This window comes from Echinops telfairi, unplaced genomic scaffold (assembly GCF_000313985.2).
Source record: "Echinops telfairi isolate 266 unplaced genomic scaffold, ASM31398v2 ScPeMD7_7468;HRSCAF=8506_0, whole genome shotgun sequence".
NCBI classification, from domain to species: Eukaryota; Metazoa; Chordata; class Mammalia; order Afrosoricida; family Tenrecidae; genus Echinops; species Echinops telfairi.
Genome location: NW_022111369.1, coordinates 53,982,897 through 53,988,896, shown reverse-complemented (window position 1 = coordinate 53,988,896; position 6,000 = coordinate 53,982,897). Strand labels below are relative to the sequence as shown.

Sequence of the window (6,000 nt, the reverse complement as noted above, 5' to 3'; positions counted from 1 at the left end):
CCCCCCACAAACCTTTATTCTAATTGCTGCTCCTATAGATTAATCAATCCTGGGTTTCATATACTGAAAAACAGACAAACATATAACACAAATTCAAGAGGGTCACCCCCAATGAAAAAACACATTTGACCCAGTATGAACAAACAAGAAAACAGAAGTAACAGAAAAGATTGAAAACCAGATAGGGCCTAATGTGGATCAGAGGGGGAAATCAACTGACAAGGCTTTGTAACCACTAAGTCAAGTGCATCATCTTGATCTTCTGTAGTCATCTCTCCAATGCACCCTGGGAACCAGCTTCCATGGGAAGGTAGTCTTGACCTTGCCATGTTCTGAGAGAGTCCTCCCAGGGTCTGAAGACCTCCCTTTGAGGAACCCTAAACTAGTTGATGATGTCCCAGGCGATGACGGTGCTGGCAGGGGTAGGGTCAGCACTTGTTGCCCTTGCTTGTTCTAGTTTTCCCTTCCCTGGGAAGCATCGCTGGTTTTAGAGTTAGAGACGAAGTCTAGGTGATGGGTACAGAGCAGTGTCTGAGGTCACACTTCAGCATTCTGAGGCCTTCTCCAGGCAACAAAGGAGTAATTTAATGGAATTCCCATGTCTGTCGGAGACCTTGTCTCTCCTGCTCTTGTTCTACCTTTCCCATAGTACTTCTGAAGAAAGCTGAGGACTTCCACTCCCATGGAGAGTTCCAGTCTCGGAATCCCACTGGGACCGCTCTACTAGGTCCTGGAGGGGTGCCATAACTCATCATCGTCTCGGTGGCAGGGAGTTTGGTGTGGGATTTGAATGTTCCCTAGAAGTTCAAAATACCTTTGAGATAGATTCTGGACTAGTCCCACAGGTCAAATTCAAGGGAGCTTCAAAAAAGTTTGTGGGGAAACCCCATCATCTTTTTATTCCTATCCCAGCCCCCTTGAACTTCTTGAAGCTCCTTTATAGAGGCTGACCTCAAAGATAAACCCAAACTAGAAATGGGCTCCGAAATGGTTGTGGAGAGAAACTCTAGAGCAGCTCCCAATATTCCGCTCTACCAGAACTCCGCAGTCGAAAAATTCCAGGCGTGTACTTTCATGCCAGCATAGCAAAGACAATAGAGCAAAAACTCCAGGTCGGGTTGTTACAGTAGAGTTGATCAATGTAAAACTAACTGCCATTGAGTCCCTGTCACTTGGTAACCACCCTGGATTTGACAGTATGAAACGCTGCTCAGCCCTGCGCCGTCCGTCCTCATAACTACCAAATGTTCAAGTCCACCTTTGCAGCAATTGTCTTAGTTTGTTTCACCCAGGGGGCCCCCTTGCCAAACATGGTGTCCTCTTCTAGTGATTGATCCCTCCCCATGTTGTGTCCAAAGCCAGACAAACCTTTGTGTCCCACAAGGTTTTAATTGGCTAATTTTATAAATAGGTCACTAGGCTGTCCCCTGCTATTCTGCCTTAGTGGCATTTGTGGGTTGCACCCGCTATGCCTGCAAGGTCAGCAGTTTGAAACCATCAGCCGGTCTGAGGGAGAAAGATGAGGCTTTCTATTGCTATAAAGGGTTACAGTCTTGGAAACTCACAAGGGACAGTTCCAAACCCATCCTCTCGGGTCCCCAGGAGTTGGAATGAACTGGATGGCAGTGCGTTTCGTCTGACTCTGGAAGCTCGCGCGGCTGGTGTTTTAACCTTGGTAATTGTTTTCAGTGTGTTGATTTCTGGGTGAATGCTGCTTATGTTTGAAATGCTGGTGACATAACTTTCAGCATCACAGCAACATGCAAGGCACCAGAGTATGACCAACTGACAGCTAGGTGGGAGATTGTATAACCGAAGGTGGAGAAATGCAATTATGAAACTTTTATATGGTACCAAACCAAAAGCAAACTCGCTGCTATCCAGTCAATTCATGGCGAGCAGAATTTTGTTTGTGAGCAGAATGAGATGTCCCCGCCCCCTCCCCACCCCACCTCTCCCCAATACAATATCGGCTGGCTGCATGTTGTCCAGGAAGTTTGGACTACGGAATTTCACACCAACTACCAAATTTGTGATCACAGGGCAAAATGAGCACTCTCAAAGAGCTCGTGGGGAAATGGCACTCAGTGAGTGGAATTTCCCCACAAACTTCTTGAAGCCTCCTTGTACCAGGCTTACACGGAGTGGGAGAAGCCATATAATCTGTTTTGGTTGGTGGTCAAACAGCATGCTGGTAGATTTCCAAAGGAACGGGACAGATTGTTTTAGGGATAAGAGAAGAGAAGGTGGAGGGAGGAGGAAAGGAAGTGGAGTAGGACCAAGGCGGAACTGGTTCAGAGAGTACAGTGGCAGAAAAACTGCACAGGTGGCCGTTGGTTCAGGCAATACACTCTTTTTTTTTTTTTTGATAAGGTTGTTGAGCGGGTTATCCTGGTCTGGGCCAGAGCAATATCAGGTCTGCCAGGTCCTGCTCCGGGCCCTTGGGCAGCCCCTCGGAACTAGTGCCCTCACCTGTCAGATGATATCCAACAAGACCCCAGATAGCAATTGCAGGCTCTCTTAATATGTGGTTCTCGTTGCATGATGGGAGTTGATGGTTAGCTTATTTTCTGCCATACCTTTATAATCCACTTTTCTCACCCTCGTTCAGATCACTAAATTAGCACCCAAATCCTGACTCCCGGCCTCCCCTTAAACCTGAAACTCACTCCAGTCAGGCTCAGCTTTGGGTTCAGTAATTCAGAGCGTTTACCTCACCCATCACGGAGACTCTGGGCTGAGGGATGCAGAATGCACAACCGTCCATACATGTGGAAAGAGGTGCCTGGCTGATACAGAAGTGAACAAAGCCCCCTACCCCCTACTCCCACCCCCTGGCCTATCAGGCTTGTTGATCTGTGTTTTGCCTACAGATGAACACACAAGGGGTGTGGAAATTGAGTGCAACAAGCCTGAACCCCACTGCTGTCAAGGCGGTGGAGACACCCAGGGCCTACAGGAACGAGGTGGCCGGCTTGGAAGTATCCTGCCTCCTGTTTGATTCATAGTGGGTGACTCCAGGGTGCCCGCACCACACCCCTGAGCACTGATAACGGGGCCATTTCCTGCACCCACCCCAAATAGATTAGACTGACAGAGAGGCGAAGACGATGGCCTTTAGTCACAAAACTAACCTGGGCATCTGTAACAAGACAAATTGAAAGTAAGAGAGAGGGTGGGGTGCCGCCATTTTCTAGTCTCCCAGAGAACCGGGAGTGGCTTTATCAGACAAAGAAAAATCCCAAACACTGTCCTCAAGTCGATTCGAACCCAGCAGCCTTATCATGCAGGGTTGAACTGGGCCTTTGAGTTTAAGAGACCTTCCTGTGAATGCCCTGTCTGTGCGCGTCGTCCCCCCACCCCCCCATCCAGCGGCTGGTGGTTTCGAACCCCTGACTCTGAGATGCAGATCGCAGCCCCACTAGTAACCACTTTGTGCGCCACCAGGGCCCCCGGCAGTGGTCTTCGAGAGGAGCGTTTTATATTAGAGGATCAAGGGACCTGCCCAAGGTCACTGGTTCTCAGTTCCAGCCGGACGCTCCAGCGGAAAGGGCACGGAGTGGCGCGCTCTGGGCGCTCCTGGGCACCGGGGTGTGGGAGACGTGGGCGTAGGACAATGGGCCGGCCTGGCCCACAGACGCGATTCCAAAACCCGAGCCGGAACCAGAAGTGAGTGGGATGAGAGAGCTTGAGCTTGCTTCCTCTCGGCACAGGCTGGGTGTCCTGGGAGTCCGAGCCGGCTGGACAGTGAGTGCTAAGCTCACCGTCCACCGTCATCCCGCCGGCCGAGCTGGGGGGTGCCTGCGTCTAACCCAGCAGGTGGTCTCCAGGTACCCACCCCACTTTCATCTTGACTGCAGTGCCCCCGAGAGCCCCCTCGACCGTCTTGGGTACGCGAGTCGTTGGGTGCCTGCCAGGCTCTGCTCCGCTCCGGCCCGGCCCGGTCACTCGATTGGAATGCCACACGTCTGGTTTGCAGCAGAGCCGGGGTGTCACTGGGGCTACTTTGCGGGATCTCGGACGCGGGCAGCACACTTCGCTGGGGGAAGCCTGGCTTCTGCAGAGCCTTCGGGGTCCCGGAAATGCGTCCGCTAGAGGCGGCTGCTTCCGCGCCCTCACCTCGCCTATGGCTCCCCCGCCAACGCGGCCCTCCCCGCACTCTTGCCTTTGACACCTTTTCAGTTCAGCAAGCCGAGGCTTGCCTGCGGATTGGGACAATGAGTTTATCACCATTCTGCCGGTTTGAAAAAAAGGGGAGGGGAAAAGGGGGGGGGGAGAACCCCAAACTCCAATACTTCTGGGAATCCTTCTTGCTAGCCCCAGCCCATTCAGGATTTTTTCAGTTCCTTAAGGTGGAGGAAGTGTGGAAATCGAGCCCTGCGTGTCCATTTACATTACTGTACATGACACGGTGTCTTTGGGGCCATTCGATTGTGTTCTCTCAATGGTGTTTGCTCTGAGGGTGGGACGCGAGGCTGTTTAGTGTCTCGTAAAACATTGACCAAAAGCACCGAGCCGTGGCTCGGAAGGGCATTCCGCTGCCGGGGCGGGAGGAGAGCCGGCGGCCGCGGGGAGAGCGCACCAGGTGCCTGGCAGGTACTGGCTCCGGACTCGAGTATCTGGAGAGACTTCACACTGCAGCCGTCCCCAGGGGGTCCGGCCGAGGGGGTTGGGACAGGGTGGGGGCGGGGTGCTGGGGGTGCGTGAGGAGGAGGGAGGGGAAAAGTCACTTCTGGACAAACTGGATTCTTCCGCGTCTCCCCGAGCCTTCCGGGGGCTGTGGGCGCGTGGTGTGGGTCCCGCGTGTGTGTCCGGCCGCCCCCCGGGGGCTGGGAGCGCCGCCGAGAGCCAGGTACGCCCCACCTGCGGCGGGAGGGCTTGCTGCGGGCGGGCGGAGTGGAGGGCAGCGTGCGTGGAGCCCGGGGACCAGGCCAGCTTCCCAGTTCCTGGGAGGCGACGTGTAGCCTTGTGATTTGCACCCGGGCTGTGCGCGCCCGGTGACTCATGCGCCCTGACAAGGTTTCGCCGGATCCGGGCTCTGGTTTCATGAAAAGCCTGTCAACTCTCTCTACTCCCCCCCCCCCCGCACTGTGGCCGGGATCACCCCCGAATCCGAAAGGTCAGCTTGAAACACGGCTGTTTCGCCATTCGCCCCGAGAAGCTCAAGGGTTTTTGTTTTTGTTTTCCTTTAAGAAAGACTCCGCAGCTCAGAAGGACTTCTGCCTGGACAGACCCAATTCAGGAATAAAGATGGCCCCCCCAGGGAGTACGAAGTACATTCTAGGGGCTATTTCTTGTTGCTGGTTTTTGTTTGCTTTAGGCCTGGTCTTACCGAAAACAGGAGAGGGCTATGGCGTTCGCTACATGTTTACATTTGATCAGCTGTAAGGTTGGCGTGCCGGACATCCGCCAGCCAATGGTTAAGACCCAAACGGTAAATAAGAAAAATCTAGAAGAGAAAGAACAGCCAGTCCCCAGGGGGAAGGACTCCAGGTGTTCCGCAGCAGATAGATGCGGCCCCTGGCCTGGGTGTTGTGGTTCCCATGGGAGAAGATACAGGCGAAGATGGCGCTGAAGTTTTAAGACCCCACCAGTTAGGGAGGAACGTGATTTGAGTTCATTTTCACCCTGCGATCCCGGTTGTGAGAAGTCAGAGGCTTGTCTTCAGGGAGATTCTTCTAGTCCTTGCAAAATGGCTGGGAGAAACCATTGTTTCAGAATTAGAAAAGACTTCCTCCAGGGCGGGGGAGGCGTCCCTGGGGTTGGTGTATTTAGCCAAATAGCACTGCACCTGACCTCTGTGGAGGGTCAGTGAGCCGGTCTCTCCAGGGAAGGCAGGTTCGGTTGGGTTTTGTGACTGTAGGAAAACTGGGTTCACTAGCCTTCACAGCAGCACTCCGTCCTGTACCGCTTCGTGCAGCCTTCGGCGAGCGGGCTCACTTTTTGTTACCTCCCTATTAAGATGTTGGAACTGCAGTAAGGATTCATGTCGCCGATCTA

At 53.3% G+C, this 6,000-nt stretch overlaps 1 protein-coding gene across 8 annotated transcripts in view; it reads left to right on the top strand.

Annotated features, from left to right (window-relative positions):
- RBM47 (RNA binding motif protein 47) overlaps positions 1 to 6,000 on the top strand; it is a 176,937-nt gene that overhangs the window by 88,873 nt on the left and 82,064 nt on the right. Inside the window, exon 1 of one of the 8 annotated variants that reach the window (XM_045284174.1) lies at positions 3,810 to 3,830. The exons of 5 other annotated variants lie outside the window; for them this stretch is intronic. The gene's annotated coding sequence lies outside the window, so the exon portion shown is untranslated. Of the gene's footprint in view, positions 1 to 3,809; positions 3,831 to 4,544; positions 4,597 to 4,774; positions 4,853 to 6,000 lie in introns of those variants that run through there. 2 more of the 8 variants (XM_004703152.2, XM_045284172.1) reach the window with 2 other exon arrangements.